Consider the following 12,844-nt stretch of genomic DNA (forward strand, 5'->3'; position numbering starts at 1 on the left):
CACATCGGCCCGTTGCGGCTCACTTGGGGGGAGTGAATCATCGGACGGAAGACCTTCCTCTCTGTCTCTCCTCCTCTGTGTATATCTGGCTGTAATAAAATGAATAAATCTTAAAAAAAAAAATAAAGTCGACAGTGAACCCAGTCTTTATACCTTATACCTACAAAAATTAGATCATTAAGAATAATAAAAAATTAAAAATTAAAAAATGTATTGACGGATTGTTAAATACATGGGCAAAATGCAAATGATCATCTCCATAATATTGTCTTAGTTGCCTCAGTGGGAAATTTTGGTTATAATTGCTTTTGGTTTCTAAGATGCTTCATATAAAAATTTGAAACTTTTGTACCATAAAATATTTTATGCATAACAAAATCCAAATTGGTTCTGCCTATTTTAACTTTATTATCTGCAAAGAGAATATGTTGTAGCACTAGTTATATTCCTAGTAGGGCGTGGTGTATATAGTTGTCATTGAAAATATTAAACTAGCATGTCTAGATCTTTTTTCATACAGTCCACAGCAGACATATGCCATTGAAATATGTTCTACCTTTACTGTAAAAAAGCAAATCATGTTTTTTTTTAAATTTTGGATTCATTTTGTCCTAGTAATGGCTTCTTGTACTATATTATTACTTTTAGCACGAATTAATTTTGAAAAATGTTAGCCAAGTACAAAATAAGTTAAACTAAAGATAAGTATATCTTAGAAGTCATTTAAAAGAATATGGGTGGTGGCCACGGCAGCTGGTGTGGGGTTGAGTCAGTTGTGAGACCTGGTATTACTGACCCAGCGGGCAGCCTACAGGACCAGCATCATGGCTGAAAGCATTAGCCTGACGCCTTCCAGGAGATATGCAAAGCCACACCATCATGCCTCTCATCCAGTAAGTAAACGGCCACCCCTTCTCTGCATGGTCTTTCTGATGGGAACTGTCTCTGGGGCCACTGAGAAGAAGAGCAGGATCCTGATCCTTGACTCGTACACAGACCTAAAAGTTCAAAGGGCCTTTCACAAATCTGAAACTGGAAAACCATTTCATAGAAAATCCATCAGCAATGCTGTGTAAGGCCCAACAGTGTAATCATTAACCCAGGGTCCACTATGACTTTTCCAATAATGCTACAGTGCTTAGATGGTGTTCCAAATGAGAAAAGTAAACACAAGTTTATGGTACATTTTCTGCTCCATTTAACACTTCAAATGAGGAAGCTGTGTAGAAAGACACAAAACATGATCAATGAATGGATTCTAAATTGAGGTGTGTATTTAAGATGCCTAAATGAAAATGATCATTTGAATGGCAAGGAACCTTGCAAAGCTGCTGCACTGATTGCATAGAAACAAGTTGGACCTACGTCAAAACCACCATGTTTAAATTGATAGGAAAACAAGGAAACTAATGGAAGAGTGTAAAAGACTTTAGGGAGAATTATAAAGCTATTAGAAGATAACTGACACTGTAGGATGAAGCTTTAAGAAATGTAGCACATTTGGGCCTGACATGGTAGCCTAGTGGCTGGGTTCCTTGCCTTGCATCAGCTGGGATCCCATATGGGTGCTAGTTCTAATTCCGGCCGCCCTGCTTCCCATCCAGCTCCCTGCTTGTGTCTTGGGAAAGCAGTTAAGGATGGCCCAAAGCCTTTGGACCGTGCACCCACGTGGGAGACCCGGAAGAGGATCCTGGCTCCTGACTTCAGATCAGCGTAACTCTGGCCATTGCAACCGCTTTTGGAGTGAGTCATCAGATGGAACATCTTCCTCTCTGTTTCTCCTCCTCTCTGTGTATCTGACTTTCCAATACAAATACAATCAATCTTAAAGACAAAGGAAATGTAGCACATTTGGATAAACTTGGCTCTACCTCAGCTGCATCCTTCAAAGGTAATGCCACCAGTTCTCTCTCTAAGCTTCCTGTTGTAACTGGGGCAATTTTTTTAAAAAAAGATTTATTTATTTGTATTGGAAAGGCAGATATGCACAGAGGAGGAGAGACAGACAGAGTAAGATCTTCCATCCAATGATTCACTCCCCAAGTGACCACAATGGCCAATCTGAAGCTAGGAGTCAGGAACTTCCTCCAGGTCTCCTATGTGGGTGCAGGGCCCAAAGTTTTGGGCCATCCTGGACTCCTTTCCCAGGCCACAGGCAGGGAGCTGGATGGGAAGTGGAGCTGCCGGGATTAGAACTGGTGCCCATATGGGATCCTGGCGCTTTCAAGGCAAGGACTTTAGCCGCTAGGCCATGGCACCGGGCCCCAGGAGCCATTTTATTGGAATCTTTGTAGGGAAATTCATTCTGTAGAGTGAAGCACCAAAATGCCATTTGTTTTCTTCCTCTTGATCAGAAAAGATTTGTTTACCTACCATTTTACTGGTAGGATGGACTATAATAATTGTGTGTATATGTATCAGGATGTTCAGTAAAATATGAACTTTGTCCTTAGTGATCTCTTTCATAGAACTTACAATAAGAACAGTACAATAAGAACAGGCTGGGGGCCTAACACTATGGCTTAGTTGGCTAATTCTCCCCATTTCAAGCTTTGGGATCCCATATGGCTGCTGGTTAGTGTCCGGGCTGCTCCACTTCCTATTCAACTTTCTACTTGTTCTGAGAAAGCAGAGGAAGATTGCCCAAAGCCTCGGGACCCTGCACCTGTGCGGGAGACCTGCAAGAAGTTCCTGGCTCCTGGCATTGAATTGGCTTAGCTCTGGGTGTTGTGTCTCATTGGGAAGTGAACTAGCAGATGAAAAGATCTTTCTCTCTGTCTCTTCTTCTCTCTGTAATCTGTCTTTCCAATAAAAATAAATAAATCTTAAAAAAATCCAATATGGCTATAATGTAAATTGTATATTACATGTTCATTGCTAGCAGATATCAGTTATACAGCGTCTAATGAAATTTATAAATAAATTGTTCTCTTTGATTTTAATAAAAGTGCAAGAATCATTCAGAATCTTGCAAATATTATGTAATAATGCCTTTGCATTTTTTCTGTGCTGTTACCTTTTGAAATATGATTTATTTAGATCACTAATCCCAGTCAAGCAGGCAATGCCAAGAGTTTGTTTTGTGGGAAATTGGTACCTCTTACAGTATAAATTTTCTCCTTGAACTTTGCTCATATCATGTCAGAATCTTATTCTTTGTGAGGCCATTGTTCATTGACTTTTTCTTCTTAGAATCCTGTCCAATAATATTTAACATAAAAAACTTTTAACAGGTGAAACATATATAATAAACAGGATATGGGAAAATTTCCAGGAATACTGGGTATCCTAAAAAGCCATCTTCTTCTTCTTCCTTTTAAAAAATATTTATTTATTTTTATTGAAATGTCAGATTTACAGAGAGGAGAGGCAGAGAGAAAGATCTTCCATCTGCTGGTTCACTCCCCAAGTGGCTGCAATGGCCAGAGCCAAGCTAATGTGAAACCAGGAGCCATGAACTTCTTCTGGGTCTCCCACAAGAGTGCAGTGTCACAAGGCTTTGGGCCATCCTTTACTGATTTCCTAGGCCACAGGCAGGGAACTGGAAGGGAACTGGAGCAAGAACTAGCACCCATATTGGATCCCGGTGCATGCAAGGCGAGGACTTTAGCCACTAGGCTATTGTGCCAGGCCTGCCATTTTCTTCTTGAACGATCATTCTTTTATGAAATTCACTATACATTCATGTACCTTGAAGACATACTGCTGCTTTTTTTTTTAAATATTTATTTTTATTACAAAGTCAGATATACAGAGAGGAGGAGAGACAGAGAGGAAGATCTTCCGTCCGATGATTCACTCCCCAAGTGAGCCGCAATGGGCCGGTGCACGCCGATCCAAAGCCGGGAACCAGGAACCTCCTCCAGGTCTCCCACGTGGGTGCAGGATCCCAAAGCATTGGGCTGTCCTCGACTGCTTTCCCAGGCCACAAGCAGGGAGCTGGATGGGAAGTGGAGCTGCCGGGATTAGAACCGGCGCCCATATGGGATCCCGGGGCGTTCATGGTGAGGACTTTAGCCGCTAGGCCACGCCGCTGGGCCCAGACATACTGCTTCTTTGAAGTGTACAGTGTGGAGACTGAGAATAACCACATTATACCAATTGCAAGATATAGATAATACTTTAGTAGTCTTGAAAGCAACCTAAGCAAAAGTGAACTCTGAAAAACAGCTGAAAAGTGTAATTCATGAATTATGTTTATATATTTATTACTTTTCTTCAGTGAATGAGATAAATCATGTCTATTGACATAAAGAATAACTAATAGAACTAAAAATGGACATAGGAATAAACTGGCCTAGTTTCTAACTTCAAAGACAGGCAACTAAAATGATTGGAAATGAAGTGAAAAATTTTGGAAAGAACTAAGGAACTTAATTGTTCTTATGATTTCAAAAAAAGACTTATTTATTTTTACTTGAAAGGGTGATTTAAGAGAGAGGAGATACACAGGAAGAAATCTTGCATCCACTGGTTCACTCTCCAAGTGGTTGTAATGGCCCAGGTAGGCCAAGCCAAAGCCATATGTGTCTCCCACATTAGTGCAGGGGTCCAAGGAGACTTGAGTCATCGTCGGCTGTTTTTCCAAGTACATTAGCAGGGAGCTGGATTGGAATTGAAGCAACTGGGATTTGAAATGGAATCCATATGGCATGCTGTGGTATGTTGGTGCCACAGGCAGAGGCTTAGCCTATTATTTCGTGGCACTGGTCCTATCTTTTTGTTTTTTAACTAAGGCTATATCCTTTACTTTTATGCCCTATCTTTTTAAAAATTTAAATAATTTTCAAAATTAATGATGTAGTTGAATAAAAATTTAAATAGCATTGAATGTCGCAGGTTATAATTTAAAAAGTAATACCAAGCCTGGTATTATGTTGTAACAGGTAAACTGACTCCAGCATCCCATATGGGCATCAGTTAGATTCCAGCTGTTCCACTTGTAATCCAGCTCCCTGACAACTAGGCTGGGAAAAGCAGCAGAAGATGACTCCAATGTTTGGGTCCCTGATGCTCTTGTGGGAGACTTGAATTAACATGCCTGCTTCAGCCTAGCTCAACACTGGCTGATGGGGCCATCCTGGAGTTGAACCAGCAGAGGAAAGGTCTCTCTTTCTCTCCTCTTGACCCCTGTAACTCTGACTTTCAAATAAATAAATAGACCTTAAAAATGACCTGTCCCAAGTCTCTAATACAATTATTAATATAATGGTGATAATAGGTAACTATTTTTGGCAAGTGAATTATTGTTTCATGTCCTAATATTTGCCTTGATGTACAGTTGTACTTTTATTTGAAAGTACTTGCTTTTTCTCCATTCTCCTTTGACTTTCCCTGGCAGAATTATAAAACTTCTCTCAACATAAGGCAACACATCATGTTCTGCTCACCTCCAGTTTACCCTTGGGACCGTAACCCCAGTAGAGTAGATTAGAGCTGTAATCTCATTAGATTAAGGACATCTGCTTCCCTCCTCTGCTGCATAGTGCTGTCCTCTAGGTTTGTTCTCAGTTGTCATGTACGAACTGGGAATTTTGATTCTTTCCTGTGTAGAGTTCCACTTTGTGAATCCCAAGTCTTCTTTCTTGGCTTTTCTCTTCTAGCGTATTCTGTTTGCTTCTTGAGAAAGATTGCTTGGAAAATTCAGTTTTTTTCAATTTTATTTGTCTGAAAATACTCTTTGTTGTACTGTGAGTGTTTACCATTACACAGAATTTCAGACTGGGAACTGTTCTCAGTTTGTAATTTCAAGTCGCTGATGCAATTACCTGTAGCATTGGTTCTGGAGAAGCAATTACTGTGGCTACATTTTAAGGTTTTCTTTCTGATAATCTGAAAATTTCTGTTGACATGTCCTTGCAGTATTTTTTTCTCTTTTTTTCTGTGTATATAATTGGTTCTTTTACTCTAAAAGCTTAGATTCTTAAAAAGCTAGGGGCATCTTTTTATATTGTATCTCTTTAACTTGCTATTTTCTTAAAGATGTATTTCATTAGAAAGGCAGGACAACAGAGAGAGGTAGAGAGAATGAGCGAGCAAGTCAGAGAGAGCTCTTCCAGGTGCTGTTTCTTTTTCCCAAAGATCACAGCAGTTGGGTCTGAGCCAGGGTGAAAAAAATGTGAGTTACTCATTTCCTGTCATAAAAATGCAAGAAAATGTTTAATGTGATTTCTGTAACAAAGCCTCTAGAAAAACTCGGTAGTCCTAGGAATAGTTGGCAGTGTTATTAGTTAAATAAGAAAAAAATAAAAGTAAATCTGACATTGTCAAAGACGGATTGGAGAAATTTAAATTCAGTCCATGAAAAACGCAATGAGCGATGTTTATCAAACAAGGCTCAGTAACTCCTTGTTCCTTTGCTCCTTCCAAATATGTGAGTCAATGAACACTCATCGCGTATTAGGTTGATTGAGATGGTTTTCTTTTACTTAGAACCAAACTCCCTTACCATGACACGTTTTCTGTATTTAAAAAAAATCATTTAGCTTCCATTTTAGAAGGAAATAAAATTTATTAAAAATAAAAGAAGTCATACTTCTAGATCACATCCAGACTTTAAGGAAGAAACATGCAGGAACCTGCAGTGTCACTTCATAGCAGGTTAAGTTGTCACTTGCAAGGCCCTGGATTGAGTTCTAGGTCCCAGGCTGTTGCACTGTTGCAACCAGGCAGCTATGAATGGTTCTTTTCAAATACTGGAGAGTACCAACTACAGTCTTGACAACTGGAATACCTTGAAACCTTCCTACTAGAGAGATCATTTGTTGACTTTTCCAACTGAGCCCATACTGCAGCCATCTCCTTCAAGATTCCAGACAGATAAGCAAACCAAATTAGATTTGTTGGGTAAATATTTATTTATTTTTATTGGGAAGTCAGTTCGACATAGAGGAAGAGAGACAGAGCTTCCATCTGCTGGTTCACTCCCCAAATGGCTGCAGTGGCCAGTGCTGAACCAATTAAAATTTGGGAGCCAAGAGCTTCTTCCAGGTCTCCCACATGCATGCAGTGTTCCACAGCTTTGGGCCATCCTCCTCTGCTTTCCCAGGCCACAAATAGAAAGCTGGATGGGAAGTGGAGCAGCCAGGACAGGAACCAGTATCTATATGGGATCCTATTTGATGAGAGAGGATTAGCCAGTTGAGCCATCATGCCTGCCCCACCCCTCCCAAGTTGAATTCTTAAAACCAGTCCATTTACCACTTGAGTGCCAATTATAGATTCTATTGACTGCATAAGTTATACATAAGTTACTTAGCTGGACTCTATATGAATTTCTAATATTCAGGAACATGAAGTCTAATGAACAATTGGTGTGTTGAAATCAGTAAGTTTTGGAATGGCATGTTATATAACAGTAGTAACTGCAGCACACATGGTTTGATTTCAGTATGAGTTAGTCATACTTTGCTGTCTATGCTCAAGATTGCTTTTGTTATAGAACTCAAGCTACTGTTTATATTGAACTTCAGTCTCTTCTAATAACAATCACATCTTAAACCATTATTTAAAATTTAATATACTGGAGCTGGTGCAGTGACATGTATCAGGCCAATGTTCTGCCATCCTATGTGGATACTGGCTTGTGTCCAGCTACTCCACTTCAATACAGCTCTCTGCTTGTGGCCTGGGAAGGAAGTGGAGGATGGCTGAAATACTTGGAATCCCGCACCCATGTGGGGAACAGGGAAAAAGCTCCTGGCTCCTGGTTTTGGATCAGCAAAGCTCTGGTGTTTGTGGCTATTTGGAGAGTGATCCAGCAAATGGAAGGCCTCTCTTTACCTCGCCCTCTCTCTGTAAAAACGTGCCTTTCAATTAAAAATATTTGAAAAAACTTTACATTCTGTTCTCTGGCCAGATAACATTCATTTCACATCTTCTGCATTTTTAATGTCACCAAACCACAAAAAGTTCAGCTCTGAAGTATTGAAAGTTAACAGAAGATAGTCATCAGGTTTTAAATGCAAATAAAAATGTTGTATCTGTTCTAATAATTAACTGTCATCTTAGTTGGCAGTTCTGCTTTCTTGAGTAAGTTCACTGTACTGAAGCCAGTATACCACTAGTGAAAGAACCAGATATCTGTGGAGAACACATGATTAACTCTTTTTATTTTATTTATTTTTATTACAAAGTCAGATATACAGAGAGGAGGAGAGACAGAGAGGAAGATCTTCCATCCGATGTTTCACTCCCCAAGTGAGCCGCAACGGGTTGGTACGCGCCAATTCGATGCCAGGACCAGGAACCTCCTCCGGGTTTCCCACACAGGTGCAGAGGCCCAAGGCTTTGGGCCATCCTCAACTGCTTTCCCAGGCCACAAGCAGGGAGCTGGATGGGAAGTAGAGCAGCCGGGATTAGCACCGGCGCCCATTTGGGATCCTGGCACATTCAAGGTGAGGACTTTAGCTGCTAGGCCACGCCGCCGGGTCCCATGATTAACTCTTGCTGGCAACTTTAATCAGAAACATTACAAGATGTACAAGAGAGAATGAAAAATGTGGATTCAAATTGTAATTCATTCTATACTGTGAATATTATAAATTCATTTTCTTTTTCTGGGTCTTAATTTTTTACTGTAAGAAGAAATGAAGAGGGCATCATTAAAATACCCACAATTTTATATTGAAACAGAGAAAATGAGTTGTTCATAACCATGAAACTTAAAGTGAAAAGCAAAAAATAAATAATGAAGGTCAAAGCGTTTTTAAATAACATTCTTACCTGTTGAAAAACATTGATGACCTGGCTGCATAGGCTATGGAAGTGGTAGCTGCTGACTGAGCCTGCTGCATGCCTGCTAGTGCTGGACTACAGGAAATGTGATTGGCAGGCTGATTAAATATATTTCAGTTGCATAATAAGATGGAGCTTATTTTATTCAGCAACTGCTGAGAGACCAAAAGGTAGGAGTTCCTTCCAGTCAACCTCTGGAAACTTCTAAGGCAGTAAAGGAGAACTACAGTTATGTCTACCCAGATTTAGTAAAGGGATTTAAAAAGTGTATCATAGATGGGTTAAAGTAGATTTAAAAATTGATTGAAATCAATGCTATCTCTAAGAAAGATTTCTCCACTTATTTTTTTTTCTGAGAGATTCTTGGGACCTGAAATACTTTCTTTTCATTCAGAGTTTGCTAATCCAGACTTTACTTATCTCAAGGGTACTTATTTATTTCATTGACAACAATTTTGACGAGCTGGGTTCCCATTTTTGTGCTATAGACTATTGTTGCCACATATGTTATTCAGAATGGGCACCATAGTACCCACACTTTATTGAATCTTGTTTTCTCAGGCCACTCTCAAACTACTTGAGCCTCAAATCTTTGACACCAGAAGACAGATCAGGGAATCCCATGTTGAATAAAGGACTGGAAACTGGAGAAGAGGAAGCGTCTTCCTAACACTCCTGTGAGATGGTAAGCCTATGCTTAGTTTTATGAGAAACAAACTTTTTCTCTAAAGTTACTGGGTAACTTTACCAACTATCAGCAAAGAATGATAATTCCTACTGACTTCCTTGATAACAATACCAGTCACCAGTGGTTTGGGTTTTAGTCATTCTAATAGCTATATAGAGGCATATCATTGCTTTAATTTGCCATTATTTGTGAAATAAATAGGTATAAATACATTAATGAAGAGCTGTTAGCATTCTTGCACAATATTGGAATGGCTGACATTTTGGACCATGGATGAAAAGAGATGATATGTTAATGTCATGTGGCCTAGTAACAAAATTAAACACTAAGTTGTGAGGTTAGCGTGATTACTATGCTAGGACTACAACACATAAATATAGGCACTCTAAAAATTTTTTTGGTGGCAGCTAAATGGTTTTGAAGTCTATTGGAATAGAATAGGTGGGTTACTTTTAAAAAATCACACATTATTTGAAATAAAAAGAACTTCTGAATTAATGTTTATGACAATTTGGTTTGGTGAAAAATGGCAGTTATTCAGAAATTTCATGAATTATGTGGTACAAATATCTCAAGGATCACTGTTGTTAACTGGTTGGAGTTAGGGTATGTTAAGGTTATGTGCTAAATGGACATTATCCCTAAGTCCACATCTTAGTGGGCTTACATTTTCAGGAAAAACCACCTTTGGTTATATTTTAAGTTGCTGAATGGGCAGTTTGAATATATTTACCACACAGCTTGAGTATTTATACACTAATTCCTGATTCAATAAAAGAGATGTCTATGTAAAGACACTTCAAAGTTTAAAAAAATGAAACTGATATGTTCATTTTTGTTCAATTTGTGCGTTTTTTTTTTCATAATAAAAATCTTCCACAAACTTTTTAAAGCTTCCTTGTATGTCAGAAGATTCCCCAAGATCACATGCATGTTTATTGGTTTGTTAGGAGATGTCATGGACAGCATGTTTTTATCTTTAAAATTCATGATGAAGGTTAATCCCTAATGTGATGGTTTTAGAGATGGATCTTTATGGAGGTAATGGGTGATTGAGAAGCCCACCTTGTGGGACTAACATGCTTATTAGAAGAGATATGGTGTTTTAGGAGTCACACAGATAGTAAAAAGATTGCTATAGTTAAGCATATTGATATACCATCATCTCACATAGTTACTCAAATTTTTTTTTGTATGACCAGATAAAATTCATTCGTTTAGCATGGATCACAAATGTAGTTAAGTGCTATTACTCTATGGCAATAAATAAAACTTTATTATAAGTAAATAAAAATACTCCAGTATTTTATTATTCTTATTTTATTAGATAGCTAGACTTGTTCTTAATAATAAAGATATGGAAACAACTGGCATGTCCTTTGATGAAGTAGTGCCTAAGACAGCTGAAGGGCATTTATGCAGTGGACTGTTATTCAGACCTATAAAAGAAAGAGTTCTTGCCCTTTTTTACTAAGGGGATGACTCTGCAGGAAAGGTGCTAAGTGAAATAAACCATAAATAAAATTTAGAAATTAGGAAAAAAGTTGATGTTCATTTACAAAACAGAAGTTAAAAACAAAATATACTTCTAAAATGTGAATGAAATTAAATGTGTTAAACACTGTATCTTGTACAATAGCAGGGTAAAATTATAAATTTTTAAGTTCTTTGTAAAAAGTATTTTTCATAATATAGTTTTTCGGTATAGGGATTTCTCCCTCCCGCTCTCATTTCTCCCTCCTCATTTTTTGCTCCCTCCATTTTCACCTGAAAAATCACAGTAGTTGAGTACTTACTAAGTTACAAGTTTAACATTTTGCTGTTTAAATTATGGCATTGTAAGTATAGGCAAAGGTAGAAAATATCATATTCTAAAGGTGTATTTAGTAATAGGACAAAATTTTCAATTTTTAAAATTTATTTTTACAAATATATACTTATTTGAAGGTGAGAGAAAGAAAGATCTTCCAGTCTGCTGGTTCGCTTCCCAAATGATGCTTCCCAAATGATGCCAATACAGTCCAAAGCCAGGAGCCTGGACTTCCACCTGGGTCTCCCTTGTGAGAAGCAGAGGACCGGGGCTCCTCTGTTTGGGCTTTTTCTTTTCCAGGCACATTAACAGGGAACTGGATCATCAGCAGATCAGCTGGGACTCAAACTGTCACTCTGATACAGGGTTCCAACATCTCACGCCACAACCTAACCATTGCTAACATCCCAAATTGCAGATTTTTGCCCTCAAAATCTGCTGCTACCTTAGATATATAAGCTTCTCCCCCACCGCACTCCCAGAACATGACAAGTGTCTTCTCCAGATTTTTTTATATGCTCAGAATACAATCGCTGTCCCTGAGCTATAGTCTTTTTCACTCTGCGTTCTCCAGTTCCTTCTTCATGTCTCATTTGTATCTTTGCCTCTTGTAGTTATATTCCAGAAATCAAAAGAAAGTAGTTGGAAAAGAACTGCATTTAAGAAATAAAGTCTAAGGAAATAATTTGAATTTTCAATTTTACAAACTATAATTATCCTTCCTCCTAGGTTTTAAAAATTTTATTTAGTGTTAATTCTACTATATATTCTAAGTATACATTCCCAAATCAGGTGTTGACAGGTGTGAATAAGTGTTTTATGCTTACCAGAAGGATTTTTAAATTGTTACTGTTATTTATTTGAGAAGTAGAGAGAGAGCTCTCCCATCTACTGATTCATTCCCTTGGTTCTAAATTTGTCTCAGAAAATAATAGGAAGTTTCTGTTCAATAAAAGAAAATAATATTTTGCCTTCAATGAGTAATTCTAATAATTGCGTCTGTAACTTTTTAAAAAAGGTTTAGTTTATTTTTGCTTGAAAGAGTTACAGAGACAGAAAAAGAGAAAAAAAAGGGAGAGAGGGAGATTTCCACCCATTGGTTTTCTCTCCTAATGGCTGCAACTGCCAGAGTTGGGTTGTTCTGAAGCTGGAAACCAGGAACTTCTTCCAGGTGTCCCACATGGATGTAGGGGCCCCTGGCCTTGGGCCATCCTGGCTGCTTTCCCAGACCATTACCATTAGCAGGGATCTGGATTGGAAGTGAAGTAGGTAGGACACCAACCTGCATTCATGGGATGCTGGAGCCACTGGACACAAGACGGTGTTATTGTTTTTTTTTTTTTTTTTTTTTTTTTTTTTTAAGATTTATTTTTATTGCAAAGTCAGATATACAGAAAGGAGAGACAGTGATTCACTCCCCAAGTGACCCCAATGGCTGGTACTGCGCCGATCCGAAGATGGGCGCCAGGAGCTCTTCTGGGTCTCCTATTTGGGTGCAGGGTCCCAAGGCTTTGGGCCATTCTCAACTGCTTTCCCAGGGCACAAGCAGGGAGCTAGATGGGAAGCAGGGTTGCCGGGATTAGAACCGGCACCCCTATGGGATCCTGGCG

At 38.7% G+C, this 12,844-nt stretch overlaps 1 pseudogene; it reads left to right on the forward strand.

Annotated features, from left to right (window-relative positions):
* The first annotated feature begins 932 nt into the window (after positions 1–932).
* On the forward strand, positions 933–1,445 carry LOC131481304 (vesicle-associated membrane protein-associated protein A-like; annotated as a pseudogene).
* Positions 1,446–12,844: the final 11,399 nt, after the last annotated feature.

Source organism: Ochotona princeps, chromosome 10 (genome assembly GCF_030435755.1).
Source record: "Ochotona princeps isolate mOchPri1 chromosome 10, mOchPri1.hap1, whole genome shotgun sequence".
Taxonomy (NCBI): Eukaryota; Metazoa; Chordata; class Mammalia; order Lagomorpha; family Ochotonidae; genus Ochotona; species Ochotona princeps.